Source organism: Camelus bactrianus, chromosome 4 (assembly GCF_048773025.1).
Source record: "Camelus bactrianus isolate YW-2024 breed Bactrian camel chromosome 4, ASM4877302v1, whole genome shotgun sequence".
Taxonomy (NCBI): domain Eukaryota; kingdom Metazoa; phylum Chordata; class Mammalia; order Artiodactyla; family Camelidae; genus Camelus; species Camelus bactrianus.
Genome location: NC_133542.1, coordinates 82,918,750 through 82,931,159, shown reverse-complemented (window position 1 = coordinate 82,931,159; position 12,410 = coordinate 82,918,750).

Below are 12,410 nucleotides of genomic sequence, written 5' to 3'. Positions count from 1 at the left end.
TCCTTTATTATTTTGCCTCTTCTTACCTCCTTTAGTTTCCACACATTCCTGTTAACTTTTTTTCCTGTGAGTTTTGAAAGCCCACACTTTATGATCTTTGTTGTTCTCTCTTCACCGTCTAAATTGTAGATTTGTAACTTTTTAATGTCTAATCTGTAAGCCTACTTCTGCAAGCAAGTTGTGAGGTTTTTGAACCTATGTATTTCATAAATATTAGACCATGTAATGTGTTTAAGTGACTCTTCTTACAGCCTGCTTGACTCATGTTTTCATCTACAACTCCCTAGAACTATGTCCAAAAGAAATTAAGTATAGAACATAAACTCCATTTGTTTTTATTCTTGACCTTTGTTCTTAAAAGGCAGTAATTTGGTATTGTCTAAGAGTTTAAAGTGCTGTAATGTGACTTCTCCTAAATTTTGTTTGATGAGTGAGAGATGTAAATTACTTTTGTGGGCTAGTTGTGCAATTAACTTCACTGACCTGCCTTCCACATGAAAGAAATTCCATAACTGGTATAAAATATCACCTTACACTCCTGAGTTAGAAGTTTAACTAACTGCATATTTACCTTGTTGCCTTGGCCCTCACTGGGAAAGGAGAACAGATTGGTGGTTACCAGGCATTAAGAATGGGTAGGGGGAGCAGGACGGTTGTGACTGTAAAGGGTTAGTTAGCATGAGGGATCTTTGCAGTGATTGAACAGCTCTGTATCTTGTGGTGATGGTTACATAAATCTATATACATGGTATAAAATTACATAGGGGGAGGATATAGTTCAGAGATAGAATGCATGCTTAGCATGCACAAGGTCCTGTGTTCAATCCCCAGTACCTCTATTTAAAATAATGAATGAATAAACTAATTACCTCCCCCCCCAATTACATGGAAACACACACACAAAGGATTGCATGTAAAATTAGTAAGATCTGAGTAAAATGTGGATTATATCAATGTCAATCCCTGGTTTTGATATTGAACTACATTTAACAGTCATCCCTTTGTATCTGCTGGGGATTGGATCCAGGACTCCCCTTGGATACCAAAATTCATGAATGATCAAGTCCCTTACATAAAATGGCATTGTATTTGTATATAATCTACTCACATTTTCTCTTCTACCATCTCTCGATTACTTACAATATTTAGTGTAATGCAAATGCTATGTAAATATAAGTACAATGTAAATGCTATATAAATAATTGTCAGCACAAAGTTTTGCTTTTGGAAACTTTCTGAAATTTTTTTCTGAAGTATTTTTAGTCTAAGGTTGGTTGAATCCAAAGATGTGGAGCCTGTGGGTACAGAGGGCTAACTGTGTACTGTTATCATTGGGGGAAACTGGATGAAGTACATAGACACTTGCTATACTGTTTTTTACAACTTTGTGTGAATCTAATTATTTTCTTTTCTTTTTTTTTTCTTTTTTAAAGTCAGGTTTATTGAGATATAGTTTGTACAGAAGTAAAGTGTAATCTTTTAGGTTTACAGATCTGTAAGTTGTGACAAAGGTTTACTGTAAACATTAACACAATCAAGACAGAATATTTTCATCACCTCAAAAGGTTCTCTGTAGTCAATCTCCATCCCCCACCCCCTGAGCTGCAGGAAACTATTGATCTGATTTCTGTCCCTACAGTCTAAGTTTTTACTCTGTAAAATAATTACACACTCACAAGAAGTTGCAGAGCAAGCCCATGTACACTTCCGCCAGCTCCTTCCAATGGTAACATCTTATGAGACTATAGAAAAGTAGCAAAGGCAGGAAGCTGGCATTTGTGCAATGCAATTAGACTACAGACCTTATTCTGATTTCACCAATACTACATGCATTAGCTTGTTTTAAGGAACATAACTGGGCCGTAGCATGGAATTTGGGTTGGCAAGACAAGACTCGGAAGGAGAACTGCAGGAAGTGCAGGGAATGGAAAGGACTGGAGGAAGCGTTTCTGGAGAACAGAAATCATTTGATGAACAATTTGGTATGAGTGTTTAAATTACTCCTTTTTTAGGAAATGCAACTTCCTATTCGGCAGGAGAGCAAAAAGGTTGTTTTAACTGAAGGGCCTGACCTCTAGTTGAATTGAGGAAATGTTTCCTCCAGGCATGAAAACCCCTAATAACTGTAATATTCCTGCTTACTCTTATTCAAACAGGAAAACCCCCCCTTTTTTTTTCCAGTCAGATTCTTCATTTTCTTATTTTTGCCTGACTAAAAACAATAAAATAACTGTGAAAGATCTGATATTCCCTTCAGGTTTAGCCAGCCACTTGTATGCTCTCCTTAACAGGATTAGTTAACAGTTCCCCAAACCGAAACAAACTAAACGTCTAGACTCACTTCTATTCCTTCCTGGAGCTCAGCAGTGTTTTTCAGCTCTCCTACCTGCTCCAGCATTTTATCTCACTACATCTATATATTTATCTGATAATGCCTTAATCTCTATAACTAATTTATTGCTAGACATCTTCTACTCATCACAAAACTATAGGGGTGGTGGTGTCTTTATTTTTACAACCCAAGAAATTGAGAGTCCTAAAAGTGTGGTATCCTGATCACACACGCAGTTCCGTAAAATGCTTACAATGGCGCCAGCACAGGGAAGCATTCAGTCGGTGTTAGTCAGCCTTGTTTGAAGCCCTGTTCTCCCTGTCCCCCCAAACCCCAATTACAGCCTAGGTGAACCACTTTCTTCAATAGCTGTGCTGGGCTGAATTTAGGCAAAAGCTTCATACAGGCATTGGAAATACCTCTGGTGACCAAAGTCCTCATTTAAATCCCAGTTTGTTTAAACATTAGTTTGGCTGATACCTAGTTCATCATTCGTTAGTACCAAATACAGCCCTTGGGTAGAGCTGAGTGCCTTAATACCTATTTCCTTGACTTTAAAACCAGTTTTTTTAAACCAGATATCTCTGAAATCAAGAAGTGTCTTAAAATCAGACTTACTGAAGTATGGTAACAAAGTGTGTTTTCACTGTGTCCTGTGCTAGATATTTTATATACATTTTAGCACTTAATCCTCCAAATACCTGTTGTTATTTTTGTTATTATCATCATCTGGAATCACGCTCATTTTGAAGACGGAAAAGTCAAGGCCCAAGGAGGCTGTCATTTGCGGCAGATCACAGAGCTGGTAATGGTGGACAAGATTGTGAGTAATCCCCAAACAAGTAGGACTTTAGAATTCAATTTCAGTAGACTAAGCTTAGGAATACAGTTCTAGTTTATGCAAAACAAAAAATAGAAAAAGAATTTCAAATATAAAAGGGTAAATTAAAATAACAGCCCCCCCCCAAAAGACAAACGGAAGCTCAGCAAGGTTACAGATTAGAACCAGAATCCACTGCAGATCTGTCTTGACTCCCAAGTGCAACTTTCCACCAACCACGCTACCAACTAACACAGTGGTTAAGGAGCAGTATAAATACGTGATGAACTAATAATGCCTGAAAACAAAGTTGACAAGAAAGAGGGTAAAAATCTAAAAGATAAAAACAGGAAAGTAGTTCAAAGGCAGGAAAAAAGGGTCGTGCGCGCACACACACACACACCCACACACCAACACACACACCCACCCCAACAGTGTGCAGAGCAGCGCACTCAGGGTGGGCCGAGGGGCTGTAACACACTTCGCGCGGGTCCCGCCAGACACCCCGCAGGCGGGAGCGGAGTCTCGGAAGGAACTGGTTGCCGAGCGGCCGGCCGTGGAGCACAGAAGCCCAGCCCCTCCACCTCCCGGCTGGCCTCCTGCGCCCACGCCCTGCCGACCGCGAGTCGCTCGGCCGGGCAACACCCGACGAAGCCCAGAGGCCTGCCACAGCTCCCTTCGGGGCCGCTGGCTTAAAAAGAAACAGGAACACATGTCCCCGGCCGGTCCGCAACCTCTCCTTGGGGCTGTCCTCGCAGCCACGCGCCCGATGGCGGGAGCTTCTCAGGGTCGCAGCTCGCCGGTCGGCGCCGGGAAGCACCCGCCGCCGCGGACGGCCGGGCCCAGAGGAGGGGCGCCGACGGCCAGGGCCCGGGTCAGCCCCAAACGGGGCAGAGGGCGGCCGGGCGCCGCTCGGGCCGCGCGGGCCGGCCGAACCGGCGAGCGGCGGGCGCCGGCGGCCGGGAATGTTCTCTTCCTCCCTGCGCACTGCGCGGCGGCCCTGCGGCGGCCAGGCCGAGACCGGGCTCCGGCGCCCCACCGCGGCCTGCGGGCTAGCGCGGGCAAACACCGCACCCGAGCCGCCGCGGCCGCCGCCCTCCCCCCCGCGCCACGCCGCCGCCGCCGCTGCCGCCGCCGCGCCCTCCGGCCGTGGGGGCTTCGGGTGGCTGGGCCCGGCGCGGACAGCGACGGGCGGGTCCGGCGTGCGGACTGCGGAAGGAGGCGGAGGAGGAGCGAATCTAATTATTTTAAAATTATTAAATCAATTACAAAAAGAAAAAACAAACTCATACATATGTTTCTGTATAGTATTGGGGGAAAGTATCTGTTTTAAAACAAATATTCTCTGCAAAATACCATTCATTCAGTTCATATTGTTCACTTGTTATTTATCCTGCCTTGTTTACATACATCTGAGCATAATAGGAACACTTTTACATCAAGTATATCCAAGATGCAGTTTCCATTTTCATTTTATGTGCCTTGTATTCTCTAAATGCCAGTTAATTCTTTTTTCATTAGGCCTTGCTACATTTTCACTTTCCAACCTTTCTTCATATAAACTAGAATCTGATATTAGTCATGTATATTGTTCATTCTCCAGTTGCTATGAAAGGATTTTGTGGAGAGGCTGCACATTCATCATTCAACTAGATATTTGCATTTTAAGTCTATTGATTATCTGTAGGACACAAGATTTTGTTCTATTATAAAGACAGTAAATGAGATAGAATTTGGGGGAAGAAAGTGATATAAATGCTGTTAACTTATTCTATGGTTATTGTGTGACCACGAACTTTTTAATACAAAACTAAAAATTTAAAAATATTAAATGTTTTGCAGCAATGAGGGGGAGGAATGTGAGGAAGTCAAAAGTAAAATTGTAGACCCCCCAACATGGGGAGGATGTGCTTTCTGTGATATGATGACCTTGATCTACTTTGTGTACAGTATGAGGTAGGGGTCCAGATTTATTCTTTTACATGCAGATATCCATTTTTTTTGGTCTCAGCACCATTTGTTTTTCTTTCCCCATTGAATTGCCTTAGCACCTTTGAAGACCATAAATGTAGATTATTTCTCAATTCTCAGTTCTATTCCATTGATTAATATGTTTTAACATTATGCCACTAATCCACAAGGTTTGATTATGTAACTTTGTAAAAAGTTTTGAAATTGTGACATGTAAGTCCTCTAACTTTGTTAATCTTTTCCAAGGTTGTTTTGGCTATTCTGGATCCTTTTAATTTCTGGATGTAGTTTAAGATCAGCTTGCCAATTTCTGCAAAAAAAGCCAACTGGATTTTGATAGGGATTGTGTCAAACAGGTAGATCAGTTTGATATTTTGGGGAGTATTACCATTTTAACAATACTGAGAAAACTTGTTTAATATTTAATGATTCATTTAAAAATAATAATAAACTTAATAGCTTGTTAACATAAATACAATTGGCCCTGCATATCAGCTGGTTCCAAATACATGGATTCATCCAATGGTGGATCGAAAAATAGTAAAAGAAAAAAAAAGTTCCAGAAAGTTCCCCCAAAAAGCAAAACAATTTGCCATGTTTGGGTGATTATATAGCATTTGTATTTTATTTACAACTATTCATGTAGTATTTACATTGCATTAGGTATTATAAGTTATCTAGAGGTGACTTAAAGTATACGGGAAGAAGTGTGTGTAGGTTATATGCAAAAACTATGCCATTTTATATGAGGGACTTCAGTATTCCTGGATTTTAGTCTCCAAGAGGGGGCCCTAGAACAAACCCCCATGGATACGGAGGGATGACTGTACCATATTATGAAAAATATATTTTAATAAAAACTTAATAAGAAGAATGGCATTGTTTTACATTTTTGCAAAGCTCCATAATGCCTGGCTTATATGAAGATAAGTGTGTTCTCATATCTGTTTCTGCATTCATTCTGATATGATATGTGGTTTTGATTGAAATGTGAGGAATTTGGCCTCTTACAGATAAATAGAGGAAAAAGGAAGGACCTCATGGATGCTTTGAAAGTGTCTTGATCTGTAGTGATCATTGGAGCACACTTTGAGAACAGCTTGTCCAGTGGAAAGATATATATATTTGGAAACTGAAAAAATTGGTTGAATGTCACAAGTCTGCCACTTCACAGCTGGTGTGATTTTTGAGCCAGTTACTTAGCTGCTCAGTCTTTCTTCATCTGTAAAATGAAGATAATGACACATCCTTTTAGTGTTTTTATGAGGAGGAAACAGGTCCATGCCTGTAAAGGTTTGGGTGTACAGACACCACCAAAGAATAGATGCTTGTCTTTTTATCATGTGTGTTTGTCAACCTCTCTCTGTTACATAGGGCTGAGCTGATTTTTTTTTTTCCCGTGAAAAGTGTACATAACCACAGCATGGGAACCATCATATAAATTTGGTTCACTGTAGTATTATTTACTTAAGAGCTGAACTTTATTTATATAAGTTTCCTACTGTCAGTCCTCTTAACTACAAATTGCGATAGTTAACAAGTAGAGAAGAGAAAGGCCAAAAAACCACAATAAAGTAGTTACTCAGAAATGGCGGAGTAAATTGCTGTCTCCTTTAAGATCATTTGTTGCCTTTACTGCAGTTCTGCTGGTAACTTTTGAAACAATAAAGGACACTGAAAATATTCTGCCTTAAATTAGAGAGTGATTCTTTAACATGTATTTTCCCTGTTAAAATAAATAAAATTAAATTGATATATAAATGACTTAATCCTCAATGATTCTATAAACACTGAACCAAATATCAAATGGACATTATTGCAGTTATTTTTTTTAAGCAGGTTGAGAGACGGAATGAGGTGTAGAGTGTAATTTACACAGAGTGATCAGGAAGACCTCTTGACATAAGAGCAAACACCTAACTGAACTGAAGTGAACAAGCCATGTGAGGGAGGAACAACATTCTGGGTGGGAGGAACAGAAAATTCAAAGGCCATGGAATGGGGGCATACTTGGATGGAGATGAAAATTATACTTGTTTACTTCAACAGTAATTTCAGCAGTGTTATCCCAAAGACAAGAGTTTAAAGGAACAAATACATTAAGAACATTTTGAAGGGGGAGGGGATAGTTCTGTGGAAGAGCACGTGCTTGGCATGTATGAGGTCCTGGGTTCAATCCCCAGTACAGCCATTAAAAAAAAAAAATTCTTCCCAACAAATTTCCTAAACATTCCCTAGGGGATGTATCACTCTGACCACAGTGAGAACTAATGTGCTTGGAGAATGTTCCAGAAAAAAAAACTACATCCTGTTTCTCAGCATCTGTGGGTACCATTTCAGACCAGAAATTTAAAGGGGAAAAAAAGTACACTTTGAAGTATGGATCTGGGGCTGTCAACTATACATATTTATTAGCTAAGTGAATCATTTGCACTGTGGATCCTCTTAATACCAAATGTGTTGGATTTTAAGGAACATTTGCAAAGACTAAACCCAAAATTTTAATCTTCCATTATCAAAGATTTCTTGTCTTTTCAGTGCTAACCCAAAAGATGCAATCATTTTTCTTAAAATTACCTGCATTTACTTAGACCAATAGATGAATCTTTGTGTTGGAATGAGGTAAGTCATCTGGTCCATCCTCTGGTTCCCAGGGATCAGTCCAGTGACAGTTACCTGGGCAGCTTTTCATAAAGTTATCTGCTCTTCCTTTCCTTTCTTCTTAGCAGGTATTAGAATGGGGAGATGGAGAGATACGCCACTCATGCCTTTTTGGGCAAGCTCTTGTGGGGACTTACATGACAGAGAAATCAAGCAGATAATCATTTAGCCTTTGCTTGAAATATTCTAGTGACAGGAATGCATTCTTTTGTTTTAGTGGAGGTACTGGGTATTGAACCAGGATCTTGTGCATGCGCAATATGCGCTCTACCACGGAGCTGTACCCCATCTCCCGCAAGGAGTACATTCTTAAGGGACTTGTCTCTACATTTTATATATATATTACACTTCTTTACTGTATAAATAAATAAATATATATATTATCATAAAGGTACATCAGTATCAATGTCACCTGTCCCTTCACGCCCCCAGAGAGTGGAAACTGAAATGTAGGTAGGGGTGGGTGGGAGACTTTACTGGACCAGGCCCAAGACCCTCCTGCTTGGCACTGTTGTCTTAAATGAGGGGAGCAGTGGAGGACTAATCTTACAGGTGTCCTCAGTGGGTATTCCGCCCCTTTATCCTGGCTCTGGCTATTTAACACCTTTCTTAGACTTGTGGGGGTATGTTCCACATTGCTGCACGTAGAGAAACTAGAGCTGGTCCTCAGAGCACATTAGGTCTCACCACAGAAGAAGCCGACTTAAGTTGACCATAATGGTATCTTTGTAATTTCAGGTTTTGTCTTATTTGAGGTGGTTTGGCCACAGAAAAGTTTCGAAGGACAGTTTGAAAACCTGTTTTTAGATCATTTTTGTAAGTCAAGTTAAAGTAAAAAAACATTTTATTTTTATTCAAGACACTCAACAGTGTAAACTTTTTTTTTTTTGTTTTAACTTTAATAGAAAACTGAGCCATTGTAGAACTTACTACATTTCTAAAATCAACTTTTTGGAAAGTTTATGTATTTTTTAAACAAAAAAAATCAAAACAATGCCTATGAAAAGAATCAAATAGTATAGTGGATCTGTAATTGGTTACTCATCCCCTATCTACTGTTTTATTATCCTGATTTGTGAATCACTTGAAGAGAAATAGAATGTTCTTAGCATCAGTGGTCAAATGGATTCTTTTTTAAGTTTTCATCAATTTATCAAAATCATGTCACTTTGTTTTGTTACACATTAGAAGCATAGGTTTCCTGTAGGTTTTTTTCCCCACTTTTTCTGGAGTTTCTAATTTTCATTATTTTTTTCTGATTGACAAGTATCAATGCACCATCAGCATATCCTCAGAGTTACTCACTCTGTTTCATGGCAACCTCTTCAGAGATTTTCTCTTGGATTCTGTGTCCTGCTGCCATTCTGGGACTTGCCTTCACTGCCCTCCTTGAATCTGTTTGCTGGATCCTGTGCATCCTTCCTCTCTCTTGGTTTTACACTCATTTGGCTAGACAGTAAGCCTGAAGTATTTTCCCAGGAAAGATTGCTTAGGAAGTCAACCTTTTGAGACCTTATGTACCTAAAGTCTCCCTTCTGCCATCACACCTGATTGGTAGTGTAGAATGCTAAGTTCAGAATCGTTTTCCCCTTGTCCGTAGGCATATCGCTAGTGTATTCTAGCATCTGGGATGCTTTTCAGAGATGTGCTGCTGAAATTTTCCAAGTGTACAAAAATTTGATGGATTACTTAGTTCTACAATTAACATTTTGCACTGTTTGCTTTATTCTCTATCATTCTATCGTATTTTTTTTGATGCATTTCAAAATAAATTGTAAGGATCAGTATACTTCAGTCCTGAACACTTCAGTGTGCATATAATTAACTAGAGTTCAGTCTTTGGTTACGTTTTTATTGGTGGATATGCAAACAGGAAAATGCTCAAATCATAAATGTACCATTCAGTGAGTTTTTAAAAATTGTGTACATCACTCGCTGTCAGGATGTAGAACATTATCATGACCCCAAGAAACAAGAACCAAAAGTTCTGATTCTTTTCCACTATATGTTTTATTTTCTTGTGCTCGGACTTATATAAGTGGAATCATATCATGTGTACTCTCGTGTAAGGCTTCTTTCACTCAACATTTTTTCAGATTTATTCAAATTGTTATATGTATGAATAATTCCTTTTTATAACAGAATAGTACTTTCATATAAATATAAATAAATATATTTATATAAATATATAGTTCCTTTCTCTGGTCTGTTGATGGCAACCTGTGTGCTGTTTCTGGTTTTTAGTTACTGTAAATCTGTGTGGCTCACAAGAATATTCGAGAACAAGTTTTAAGTTTTCAAATTAGAAATACCTACTGACATGCAATATACTGCACAAAAATCCATTTGTTCATTTCTTCTTTATTCCATTCTTTTCTAGTTCTTTAATTTTTGTTAATACAAAATTAAGTCATAACTTAGATGAAAATACTGCCATGCTTTTTATGATTTCTTGCTATTCTCAGTAATATAAAGAGTAAGTAGGAAGATTATTTAAAATCATCCTTTTTAAAAAAGTTTTGAATATTCTTGTTGAAATTTTAGAATTAATCTGTTTCCCCTAGTTCATTGATTGACTTTAGGTAATTAGGTGTTTATATTAATTAGTTATAATTAAGAGTGTCTTTCCTTAGAAATTAGCATATAAAGTCATTGAATTTTAAAGGTAGAAGTTTTTAAAGAATATGTTAGTATGACATTATATATGAATCATCCAGAAAGGTATGATTTTTTCATTTATGAGTGCATTTTGCTTGCTTTTTAGTAAAAATCATTACTTCTACTTGTTATAGTTTTGAAATGGCAGTTTCGAGACCCACGTTTAAAGTTTTATATTCATGATGTGGAAGGTCTTTTCTAGCTTTAATGTTTTGTTAAATCCATATGATAAATTAAGAGTGACATTTTCTGGTTGCCATTCCGGACGACACAAAGGATTTTATCCTGTTATATCCAATGTACACATTCCACAGCTTTTTGTGAGTGTTGATTTTCTTTTTATGAATGCTAATTTTGAAATTTAATTAAAGTAAAAAAAAAAGTAAAGTTTTTTTGTTGTTTTTTTTTTAGTCTAGTAGTCAAGCTGTATTTGTGGCATATAAAATTATTTCATGGCTTTTCTGAAAACTGTATATAGCTACAAAACTTTTTGGTTGCATTTACCTTAGTACTAAAATGGAAAACCCAACAATAAAATAGGTGACAGTTTAAAAGGATTGACTTAAATGTTAAGTGAAGCTTTATATCTACTTTACTGGCACCTAAGACTTATACTTTAATTTTAGAAAGCACGTCTATCTTTCCTTATGTCACTTTTTCTTGCTTTATGAGGCATTTGTGAAAATGCTTACAGAAATGCTGGTAGGGGATAATTGAGGTTCTTGTTTGTGAATGTTACACTAAAGATCACAAAAATGGCTAGTAATTAAATTGCTTAGTCCTTAAAGATACACCTCTCTGCTTTGAAGAAGCTCATGACTTATCTGTGATCCACTTGAGTCAAAATTTCCATATTGCAAATAGCTACAGCTTCCATTTCCTTTTCTTTTGCTCCTCATTCCTACTTGTCCCACTCTTCTTTACCCTAGTCTTTGGACAGTTTTGCTTAAAGACAAGAGAGGAGTAATGGAAGCATGGTAAAGTAGAAGTGAGAGTCACAATGGGTGCTGTTTTTAATTAAATAAATGCGGTTCCAAGGATTACATGGGATTTACACCTTCTAAATGCCCAATAGAGAACCAAGTGAAGGTTGGTGGTAAGATAACCATTAATTGATTTGCTATTACATACCCTATTGTAAAATTTGAATACAGGCATTTTTGTCTTGCTCTCTTTTTTCTCACAGCTCTTCACCTGGCATCCTGTGCTTCAGAGATAATAAATTATTTACCCAGAGTTAACATAACCATCTAATGACCCAGCCAGGACTTTATACTCCAAGTCCAACTTTATACTCTGTCAGGTATAGGAATTATTTGGGTCAATTAATGTACTTAGTTTTTAGCTTCAGAACTTTAATAGAGGCAAGTTTATTGAGGAATATTTCAAAATTGATAGCTTTTCAGACTTATTACAATCAGACTCCACACTTTGTTCTTCTAGATTTAATAGTTACTCCTAGAATTGCCACTAGCTTAAAACTATTTACTATTTATGTACTTAGAAGACTTTCTTGAGTCAAGCGCTAGGATTCTGACTATATTGTAAATGACCCTGAGCTACTCAGAGTGTGCTAATTACAAAATTGAAAAGTTAGCATTAGTTGTCCATGATACACCTGAAAAAGAATTTTGTTTAGTAAAGAGTTTGTTTTGTGTCTTCTCTGCAGGAGTATTTCCTTTCACCCTTGTGAGATTTAATGGTAAGGAAATACACACTGCAATAAATATGAAAGCATGCCTACATCTCTTTTAACTTGATGACTTGATCTAACCCAAAATTTAAATTCTTCACACGGCAGACAATCTCAACCAGTCATTGCTAAGTAATGCCCTGCTTATTTTGTAAACCAGGATTATTTTTTAAATGAAGTAAGTTTTGTGAAGTAGAACATTTTAATAGCTAGTTTGTTGTTAACGTTGTTTGGCATCCATTCCATGAAGTTTTCTTGGTAATCTAGGTTATTTT